This window comes from Drosophila gunungcola, unplaced genomic scaffold (assembly GCF_025200985.1).
Source record: "Drosophila gunungcola strain Sukarami unplaced genomic scaffold, Dgunungcola_SK_2 000069F, whole genome shotgun sequence".
NCBI lineage: Eukaryota > Metazoa > Arthropoda > Insecta > Diptera > Drosophilidae > Drosophila > Drosophila gunungcola.
In genome coordinates, this window is record NW_026453232.1 from 340,978 (window position 1) to 352,578 (window position 11,601).

An 11,601-nucleotide genomic window follows, 5' to 3' on the forward strand; every position below is an offset into this window, starting at 1 on the left:
GTCAAAACGCCTCGTTCTTTTAAAAACTAATGCTGTTTCAAGTTCCTTAAAATAAATTAAAAATGTGCGTTAGATTTTAATTTTATTAAACTCAATTACAAATACAGTTAGTTTTAGGGCTCATGCTATAAACTTTTTGTAGCGCAGCTTTAAAACTTAATGTATCGCAGTTATCACTCCGCTCTTATTCCGATATTTATTGAGGGAATTCCTTAAAAACCCATTTGCAATATTATTTATCTTTGGAACCATTATATAACCTTTTGGTTCCTTTACAGTAGAGTGTGCCCCAAAAGATTTGATAAACTTGGAAAAGGTTTGTTATTAATAATAAACGAGACCGGAAGCTGACTTCGGCAAGCTTAAATTTAAATACCGATGAGAGAGTACATGTATATGTAAGTATAAGCTATAAAACAGTCAACACAAAAAATTAATCCGAAATGATATAAAACTAGAAAGAACGCAGTATTTGGGTTTTCCGTCTATTAGACGTTACCCGTTACTTAACGTATTAAATCCTATTATTAAAATTAAACAAATTCAAATACCAATTATATTAATATTGATCATAATCGCATTTTTATATTTAATTACCATGCTTTTAATTAAATAAAGAAAATTCTTAATATTCAAACCCCGGCAAATTCACATTCAAACACAACCAGAAACTAATATCCCCTACAATGAAAATACTGTAGAGGAAACTGTCATTGTCGAATTAACTAATCAGATAAATTCATTATACCCATCAGTTCCAATGAATCGGGACGATCCAATTTAGAATGACACATTACTTAGGGGCGCTTGCCCAGCTTATAAACAACTTTAAGCCAAGAGCTTTTTTCCATTCTTTCAACAAGGTCTCCAATCGTAAACATCCAAAAGGCACATTAAAAGTAAAAGTAAAAGGTTTACCAAATCTATGGAGTATATATTACCTCTGACAATATTGAGCATAAAATAGTTCCAAGCAGGATTCTACAATTTACAATTTATATTTAATTTAATAAAAATATTTGGGGAAATCAGAAAACTACAAAATTATTTCCTAAAATTTAGACATTTTTATTAAAAAAAAGGTTATTTTTTCAGCTTGGTTTATAACAGGATCTTTCAAAAGCCTATATATTCAGATTCAACCATGATTTAAAACCGGTATTTGTGCGGCTCGCTTAGGTGTCCAATAAGGATCGGACAATTTTCTCCATTCAAGATACTTTGAAATTTTTCGTAGTTTGACTGGTCTTTCTCCCAGTTTAATCGGCGTATCTCCCGTTGAATAGGGCATGTTTCGATGAAATGGAAGGAGTAGTTTGGTCTTAGAACCTTCACTCTTCTGTGTTCGGATGTAGGTAGAGTGAATTTGCGAGACTGCCACTAAATCGTCAAAAACCTCCTGAGCCGATTTTACATGATAAGAACTACGAATATCCTGGTTTCTTGTGTACCGTCCAGCTTGTAATACCCATCACAGAATTTTATTTTGGGAAACTTTAACTTTATTGAATTCTATGGAGCCCCAGCCAGGAAGTGCATAATACCAAGTAGGCGCGATCAGTTGCTTATACAGAAGTGCTTTACTAGTGACAGGAAGCTTGCTTTGTTTTCCCAAGGTCCAGTTAAGTCCATAGGCGGAAACACGACCTCTATTATCATGTTGGGTGGTATGATGGTGAAGCTTCAGTCTTCTGTCCAGGATCAAACCAAGGTAGCGGCTTTTGAATTGGTTTTTTATTTCCGTTCCTTGGATTGTTGGTGCTTTAGGTCCACGTGAAACCGTTTTCTTTGCGTTCAGGGTGATACCCCTTTTATAATTGCTGAGAGATAGGTGGAATTCGTGTTAATGGCTATGTGCGTTGCTTTATCTGCATATATTATTATAGTACCATCCGCGTATGTTTAAAGTGGCATAGTTTTATGGTCAACCTGTTCCCGAAAGAGGGTTGAAACAATAGAGCTTGGGAAATGCATGTCAGCTGCATAAATTCTGAACAAAATGGGCCCAAGTACATTGCCTTGGGGAACACCCGCAATCCAGTTCTGGATTGAAGCTAAGCCTGAAAAATCTTCAACACATCGAGCGTCTTAAAAAAGAAATTCTAACGAAGCCACACTCCCCCCTCTTCTAGTACAAATCCAAAATCAACGAACAATCATTATGAAAAAACTCTCACAATAAATCCCATCATCTAGCGAGCGCTTTGAAAAAGGCCGCTCTCTTAGATTAGAAGCCGAAAACTTTTTAAACAACCTTTAATCTAACTCATCCGAATCTGACACATCAATGGCTGAGGCTGACTCCGAGTCAGCCCCCATTGACTCTCTTTAAGTTACACTCCCAACTTAACATGGTCCCAAACAATATGCAGTGGAATATAAACGGAATTTTCAACAACTATCACTAATTTAAACTTTAACAAGTTCAGATGTTCAAGGGGTACTTTTCAAACCTTCCTCATAACACTACAGCAAAACAGGGAGTACCGATACTCGTATAACAACATATTCCCTCACAATTCCAGTTTCTATTATAAACATATATATTCCGACATGTCAAGGCTTTTCAAGTAACGATATTTTTCTTGGTTTAAATCAAGCACCCGGACCAATAGTCCTTCTAGGGGACTGTAACTCTTGAAAAGTTGACAAAACTGTATGGAACCTGCCACTAGATGGGCTCCTGGATGTTTAAATCATCAAGTTGCTCTCCTTTCGAAATTTATAAGAACCGCAGCTTAATCCTATTTCTCAAACAAAACGCTTTCCTCATAACGCCAAAATACCCTGGTGGATAGCAATTCTTCAATTTCTCCGGGAACCATGCTTTTAAGGCGCAAATGTCTACCACAAACCTTCTTAAATACGAAAATCCGAATGTTATTTTTAAAAATACTGTTATATTTGAAAATCGGAGGTCCCTCGAAAACTTTACATCTAAAACCTCACCCCTTTCCTCTACAAAAATAATATGGTCAGACATTGCGCGTCTAGCAGGCTCTCCATCAACCCCCATAGGGTGCATTCAAGTCGACAATGCTATAATAACTAATTTAGCAAGGTTTGCAGCTGACGGAAATTTAGCAACGAGTACAAATGTCTCAAAGAAAGCTATCTATTCTCTTTCTATATTCCCAACTCGGTAGCACCAACAGCCGCACAACTTGACTCCCCCATTAAAATGTTTGAAATCGAAGCTACTATACAATCCGCCAAAGTCAGAATCTCATATCCTATGCTAAAGCTCATCCCACCATGGCTTAAGGGGTAACGCCATTTTGGAACCCCGGAATCGATGACCAAATTAAATTTATTTTTGCAAAGAAAGTATATTTTATGCCAATTTTTTATACGTCAGATAGTATTTCGAATTTTGCCTCTCTCGAAGGGCGAGTATACCGACTGCAACAATCAAGTTTTCGTCTTTATAAGAAATGTACTGGCTATGATATATCGTAGGGACTCGCTATAATTTGGACTTGTTACAAAATTGCAATTATATGACGGAAAAATCGCTATTTTACTTATGTTCCTATTACATTTATTGTTATAAAAAAAACAAAATATTTTGCATTGCAAAAATCCTACGATAGATCTAAGAGGATCCGAGTTTCGAGAAAAACGCGATTAAAATTTATGGTGCGGTTCCGGTCACTCAGACACGCATAGCTTAAAACAACGAAACAACAACTTAAATAATCATATATGATGTATGATATTATAAAGTCCGTAATCTCGGACTATCAGGAAGCAACAGTTAACAAAAAAAAACCGATTTTTAAAAAATTACAAGGTAGCGGTTACCCCTTAAACACAGACTGCATGCAGCTGTCCACTGGCAGCTACCAACGCACATGGAGATTTGCAATCGTCATCACTATCCCTTCTCAGAGTTCAACACTTCGTGTTGAATGTCAAATTTCACTCCAGAAATCAAAATTTTTTTATTCTACTCTCTATCTCCTCAAAAAGTGACGTCAGACGTCAGTACGGCTATCGTAGTCAATAAAGTAAATTAATAAAGACTTGTTTATTTTAATAGTTTATTATACAATAGTACAGATAAAATATAAGCACAATGTTTCCCAAGATGCAAAGAACCATTATCTGAACCCAAATGTGAATAATAATAATAAAACAAACAAATGCTTTCATAAAAAATAAAAAAACCATATGATCATTGTAGCAGCTAACTGGGTACTTTCCGTCATCCATGAGCGATTGATAATGCTCTGAGTCTCGTGTTGTGTTCTGATTCGTATTTTCTCAATACATGTGTTTTTTTTATTCTTCAAGTTGTAAAAATTGTCTTGTTAGCGTGATCGACGAAAGCAAAGTGAGTTGCGCTTCCGCGCTTACATTAAATTTGGCTTAAGTTTACAGAATGTTATGCGTGGCGCAGTGTTGGTAAAATGTTAAATGCAAACGTGTGTGGTTGCTATATAATTTCAGTTACGTTAAATTCAAATTCAAAACTTATAATTATAACAATAGATCTCCTCCGACATTCTCCCCCCGTTAAAGAACCATTCTTTAAGATTAAGCTGCGGGGAGGAGAGCGAGTTTATGAATCGGACGCCTCATAGTACCCTTTGAAGTTTTCAAATCGGCGACACGCACTGCTCCGTCTCGTCCAGTGATAACATTGGTCACTCTTGCACTCTTGTGGAGGCATGTTATCCTCTTGAACAATGACCAGCTGGCCAACCTCCAAGTTTGGCTGTCTGATTGGCCACTTGGTTCGTTGCTGAAGACTGCGTATGTAGTCCCTATGCCAAAGGTGCCAGAATTGTTGCTTGAGGTAGGCAACCCTTTGCCAACGATCGAGATAGCGCATTCCTTTTGGATCCATGGCGTTGAAAAGTCTTTAGTCAGGTGCGGCTAGTTAGCTTGAACCAATTATCAGATGAGCTGGAGTGACTGCCTCGTCGTCATTCGGGTCATCAGATGCGGGAGCTATTGGCCTTGAGTTAAGAATAGCCTCCACTTCTATGAACACGGTCTGAAGCTTTTCTAGAGTTAAGTTAGCATTTGAAACCGTTTTTAATACAAAAGTCTTCGTTGATTTGACTGCGGCTTCCCAAATTCCACCGAAATGGGGTGACCTGAGGGGTATAAAACAGAATTCGAAGCCTTTACAACTACTGTATGAATGAAGAAAGTTTAATGATACGTCGTTAAACATTTGATCCTTGAATTCCTTTAACCTGGATGAGGCCGTTGTCGCCATACAAAGATTGCGGCATAGGTTTTGTAGGGCGGCTTACCCTAATCCTATAACTTGTGAAAAATGTATACGCCTGAAATCAAAAATTGTCGATTTTGCCTTAACCTATCGGCTGGTAAATCTCCCATGATTTGCTTCATCAACTGGGGCTTATAATGAAAGCAATGGATACAGTTTCTAACAAGTTTTTGAATTACTGCTCGGGCGTTAATTATCCACAATCTATGACGCAAGATTGCTAGCAGTGCCTTAGGAACAGCATGATGATTTGAGCGATGTAGATATTCAATGTAAAGATACACAAACCTATGATGCTTTGGTAAAATGTCTGGAAACTTGGAGTCAAATGGTAGTTCGGAATTGATAAGTCTTCCTCCTACCCTCATTATAACGATTCCTGATGTAGTCTCCTGTAAAAAAGGTGTAAGCGTTTGCAAACTTGGCTGCAGCGGCTTTCCTTTTCTTAACGCAAGAATTTCAGACGAATACACGTTCCTTTGAATTTCCATTTCGCGCGCAGGAATGTGTGTGACGTCCTTTTCTTTTCAGTGTTTAGCTGCTGGAACGTTGTTGACAGCTCGGTCGACATAAGCGAGAATCCGAACTATTTTTATGTATGATGAACTGTTGTCGATAATGGAGTCTAAAATGGACTCTTCGGCACTGGCGCATTGCAGTACAACCCGATTTCGCACTTCTATCGGTTCTGGAAGAGCTCCACTAAGAACAGGTCATTTTTCTTTTGGTTCTCTCAAGAACGCTGGTCCAGTATACCACATATTGGTCCAAAGATCCTCGGCTCGACATCCTCGTGATATGATATTTGCCGGGTTTTTTGCGGAAGGGACGTGTTTCCAGATAATGTCGTCGTTGTTCTCTTGTAGCTCAGAAATTCGGTTAGCTACGAAACATTGTAATTGTGAAGAATGCATTGTCATCCAACGAAGGACAATAGTTGAATCCGTCCAGAAGTATACACTTGAGAGATAAGGTTTTAGCAATCCTGCAATTTTTCGCCACGTTCTGCTCAATAGTAACGCAGCGCATAGCTCCAGCTTGGGCAACGACTGTGCGCGGATTGGTGTAACCTTAGACTTGGCCATCAGAAGATTGATCCCAATTTTCGTTTCGTTCTGGACACGAATGTATAAACAGCAACCTTACGGCCGCTCGGACGCGTCCGCAAAACCGTGGATTTCACACGTTTCGGATTTTGCAGTGAGAACATAACGCGGTACAGTAAGATTTTCTAACACACGAAGATCATCGGTGATTTCGGTCCACATGGCGAGTTGTTTTTCGTTGATGCATGTATCCCATTGTAGCCTTTTCAGTGTGAGATCTTGAAGAAATATTTTAGCACGTATTATAATAGGACTTATAAGCCCTAATATGTCGAAAATTCGAGCAATCGCTGATAGCACCGAGCTCCTAGTAACTGGAGCATCGAGTACAACCTTAGTATGGAACACAAACACATAGGCGTTTGGCTTCCATGCTACTCCAAGGGTCTTTGTGAATTCCTGATCATTGAGTTCTATGAATATTTCATCTTGAGATCTTTCGACTATGTCCTTTGAATTGCTGCTAAGCTTTGCGAGTTGTAATCCAGCCCTACCTAATATTTTGGTGAGCTGTTCCTTTATTTCCATTAATTCGGCTATGGTATCTGCGCCAGTTAATACATCGTCCACATACAAATCGCTATGCAGCACCGACGCATTGAGTGGGAAGTCCTTTCCATTGATTTCTGCGCTGTACCGTAAAGCTCGTATGGCTAGGAACGGAGCAGCTGACATACCGTACGTTACGGTATTTAACTTGAAAGTTTTTATTTCGTTAGTTGAATCTCCTCGCCAGAGAATTAATTGAAAATTTCTATCTTCTTCGTGAACAGAAAACTGCCTTTACATTTTAACAATGTCTCCTGTTAGTGCGAATTTATTAAAACGGAACTTTAAAAGTGTTATGATGAGGTCTGCTTGTATTGTGGGACCTACCAAAAGAATATCGTTGAGCGACTTTCCAGAGGTGGTTTTGGCAGATGCGTCAAAAACCACGCTCAGTTTTGTTGACAGGCTCTCCGGCCGTAAGACGAAGTGATGCGGTATGTAAAAGCGTGGCTAAGCACGATCCACGCTTTCAGTTTGTGACATATGTCCTAGTGCGAGATATTCTTCCATAAAATTTACATATGACTGTTTTAGTTGGGGATTTTTGTTGAGTCTCCTTTCCAACAACATGAATCTTTTAAGAGCCTGATCGAATGAATTTCCTAGTTTAACAGGGGTTTCCTTGAATGGAAGTCTTACTTGTATTCGACCCTCCTCTTGAATTGTTTCTCTTGTTCAGTGACTATTTTACACTCTTCGATTTCCCAAAATTGGTTTACGAGTTTGTAGAGTGAGGCCTTTTTTTTAATGACATTACATAATTGATTTTGTGTAGGTTTTCCTACCGCTATGTTGCCACCTACAATCCACCCAAACGCTGTGTTTACTAAACTTGGTAAGTTTTCTCCTACACTAGTCCTTCCTTCTCGAATCGCTTCAAAGAAACCTTCTGTATTGATAAGAAGATCGATTTTTGACGAAACATGAAATTGAGGGTCTGCTAAGATTAAGCCTTCTGGTAATTTCCAGTTTGGAACATAAACTGATTCTTCAGGCTGTTTTGCACAAATAGTTTTAATTGTTGAGAACGTTGAAGACCATTCAAACGCGATTTTATAGTTGCGACCACGGTATAATTAATCCTTTGTCTGACTTCAGCAATTCCACTAACTTCTTGTTGTACATGAAACCTGTCTAGTTGAAGACGCTTTGATGTTTCCTCGGTAATGAAATTAACTTCGGAACAGGAGTCTAAAAAGGCGCGAACTGGATGGAATTGCCCGAATTTGTCCCTGATTAGAACGACTGCTGTCGGAATAATGCCCCTTTTTACAGTGCGAGCTATAAGGGTGGCCTTGGATCGTGTCTTGCTAAATTTTGAAGATTCGCTTGATTCGTGACTTGCCTCTCGATATGATTTATGTTTGATGCTGATATACGCTCTGGTTGGAGTAGTGTATGATGTAAATTGCGACAGATTTTGCATCTAGATTTAGATCGGCAGTCCTTGATCTGATGAGAATTTCGAAGACAATTAAAGCAAACGCCTGCTATCTTGGCCAACTCTTGTCGTTGTTGAATTGCTAAGTCTGCAAATGCTTTGCAGCTACTGATGAAATGTGCGCTTGAATTTCAATAAAAACAATCGACGTTTGTGGTCACCAATGAATTTTGAGATATATGTGGGATTTTAGTTTATTATTGTTTATTGATTAATTAATTATTATTAGAAATAGAAATACACTTTAGCAAAATTTAAATTGAACAAGCTCTCTCGTCTTCACGTCCTTGGTTATCGTGAACCTCTCTCGTCAAAGGCTCGAACTCAACTCTCCGTCTTCTCGTCGTCTGCATAAAGCCAACTCTCGCTTTTTGCTCATCCTCGTCGTTCGTCTTTAATTTCAGTTTGTAGTCTTCTCGTCTTTCGTCTTTACTTTTGGATCGCACATCTTTCGTAGTTCTCGTTCAGCTTAAAGGTTGTTGTCTAGGGTAAACGTATGGCATGCTTGCTCCTTAAGGCAGACACACCCCACATTCGGCCATCCTGCTATGCTTTCGCCTCGAATGCATCGTCGTCTTCATCAGGTGTTGACCAACGCTTCAAATACTCAGCACAAGTCGAAGAATTAATTGGACCATCAAAATTGCCGATCTTCTGCACATCGTAGGAGTTATTGCCTTTTGATTTGACAATTTTATACGGGCCCAAAAACTTTTGGTTCCAGCTTTAGGCCGCTGCCAAATTGAGTCCTTTTAATAGCGACAATGTCACCAACATCGTACTTATAGCTTGCTTGCGACGCAAGTTATAGGATTTTCATCTCTCAAATCACTTCGCTCGTCGTTAAACGCTGAAATCGCTTCCTTGTTTATCAAGTCTTGGAGCTTGATGTCTTCCTTTGTACGCATTTTGGTACCTACTAGAAGCTCGAACGGCGTTGTGGCGATGGATCTAGAAAATGTAGAGTTTATCGCCTGCTGTACCTTGCTGACGTGCTTGTACCACTTTGTTGGTTCGTCGATGCTTATTTTCGAGAGGACTGAAATTATAGTGGCGTTCAATCTCTCGACTTGCCCATTCACGAGTGGAAGTCCTGTGGTCGACTTGATGGGTTTAATGTTTTCCTCGTCGCAATATTTTAAGAAGTCCTGCGAAGTAAATGCGGATCCTCTATCCGAGATGATGATTGTAGGGTTTCCAAATACTGCACTCTGGCTACGCAGTTTTTGAATTACTTCGTTCGATGAAGTCGACTTAGTCGGGTACAACCAGCAGAACTTTGTAAAGGAATCAATTACTGCTAGGATATGCTTGTAATCCTTGTTGGTTGAGTCTACGTACCTAAAAAGTCGATATGAAAGGTGTGTAGAGGAACGTCTCCTTTGTCCAGAGGGTGCAGTAGTCCTTCTTGTTTTCCTTTTTTGCGATTGCTCAGAATACATGGAATGCAGCAATCTATGACCTTCTGAATTTTTTCCTCAAGACCTGGAATGTAGTACTCCGTTCTGATCAGATCCTTAACTTTCTTCGACGCAAAATGACCCTGCTCATGAGCTCTTGTAATGATTTGCCTTTGCATGTCTCTCGGTACCACAACCAACTCAGCTTCACTGACTAATTTGTGAAGAATGCCACCCTTTAAAAAATAGTCTTTGTAGGCTTCTTTTCCGTCGTTGAGAATATCAAGTATCGCTCTGAGATGTTCATCTTGCTCCTGCGCTTTTAGAATACCTAATGATAAACTTTGGTCAACAATTGTCATGACTGGCTAACGGCTCAAGGCGTCCACGTGTTTCATACGAGTTCCAGATCGATGTTCTACCTCATAGTCATACTCTTGTAAAAATAGGACCCAGAGAGCGACTCTTGTGCAAAGATTTTGTTTGTCCAAAGTTTTTGTAAAAGCGTTGCAGTCGGTTATTATTTTAAAGTGGATACCTAGCAAGTAAACTTTAAAATTGGTTAGTGCTTCAATAACTGCAAGAATCTCAAGTTCGTAACTGGTATATTTTCGTTGAGCTTCAGTGGTTTTCTTGCTCATAAAATGTACTGGATGCATCTGACCGTCGTCTAAAGATTTCTGCAAAAGGATTGCCCCAAATCCGTCAATGGAAGCATCGGTGTGTACTTCAGTCTCGAGTTTCTGATTGTAGATGCTCAGAACTGGATTTGCGGTCAATATGTTCTTCAGATTGTTAACGGATATTTCTTCTTTCGGACCCATAAAAAATTTGGTATTGTTCTTAGTCAGGTCTGTAAGGGGTTTAGATATTTAATTTATTTATTGAAACGGCTCATGTTTGTTCAAAAAAGTAAAATTACAGCGACGAAATAAAGTTCTAGAAGTTTACGCAGATCGAACCACACACATGGTTTTTTTTTTTTTTTAGGTTTTCACTAGTCATTTATCCACATATCCACATATCCCGGACGAGCCCCCAAATGTGGGATTTTAGTTTATTATTGTTTATTGATTAATTAATTAGTATTAGAAATAAAAATACACTTTAGCAAAATTTAAATTGAACAAGCTCTCTCGTCTTCACGTCCTTGGTTATCGTCTTGGAACCACTCTCGTCAAAGGCTCGAACTCAACTCTCCGTCTTCTCGTCGTCTGCATAAAGCCAACTCTCGCTTTTTGCTCATCCTCGTCGTTCGTCTTTAATTTCAGTTTGTAGTCTTCTCGTCTTTCGTCTTTACTTTTGGATCGCACATCTTTCGTAGTTCTCGTTCAGCTTAAAGGTTGTTGTCTAGGGTAAACGTATGGCATGCTTGCTCCTTAAAGCAGACACACCCCACATATATGTGTTTTAGGCTTGAGTTTTTGATCCCTTTGCTCGGACTTCCTAGCGTCACCATTTTGACTTTCGAGAACCTGGCATCTACGATTTAAAGCCTTGCAGCATTTATCCCAAGACGGTAATTGCTCGAATGTCTGTTGTACGTTGTATTTAGCCTTTGTTTGGCTGTCAACCTTTGATAAAATCACATGAATCATTACGTTATTCATAATGTCCTCTGCACTACCCAATGATAATAGAGAGCCGCGAATGGCTGAAGCTTTGTCAACGAGATGCTGTAATTGTGAAGGATCGGGCTTCGCCAGACTTCGAAGCGCGAATAAACTAGAGATGCAGTCCAGAAATATGAGCACGTCGTTGTCGACGTCTCTAAAGCCTTTGGATAGTTATCTTCCGAAATCTGAGATGCCTGAACTACTTCCAGCGCTGGACCAGATAAGCAGACTAGTAAATAATTAA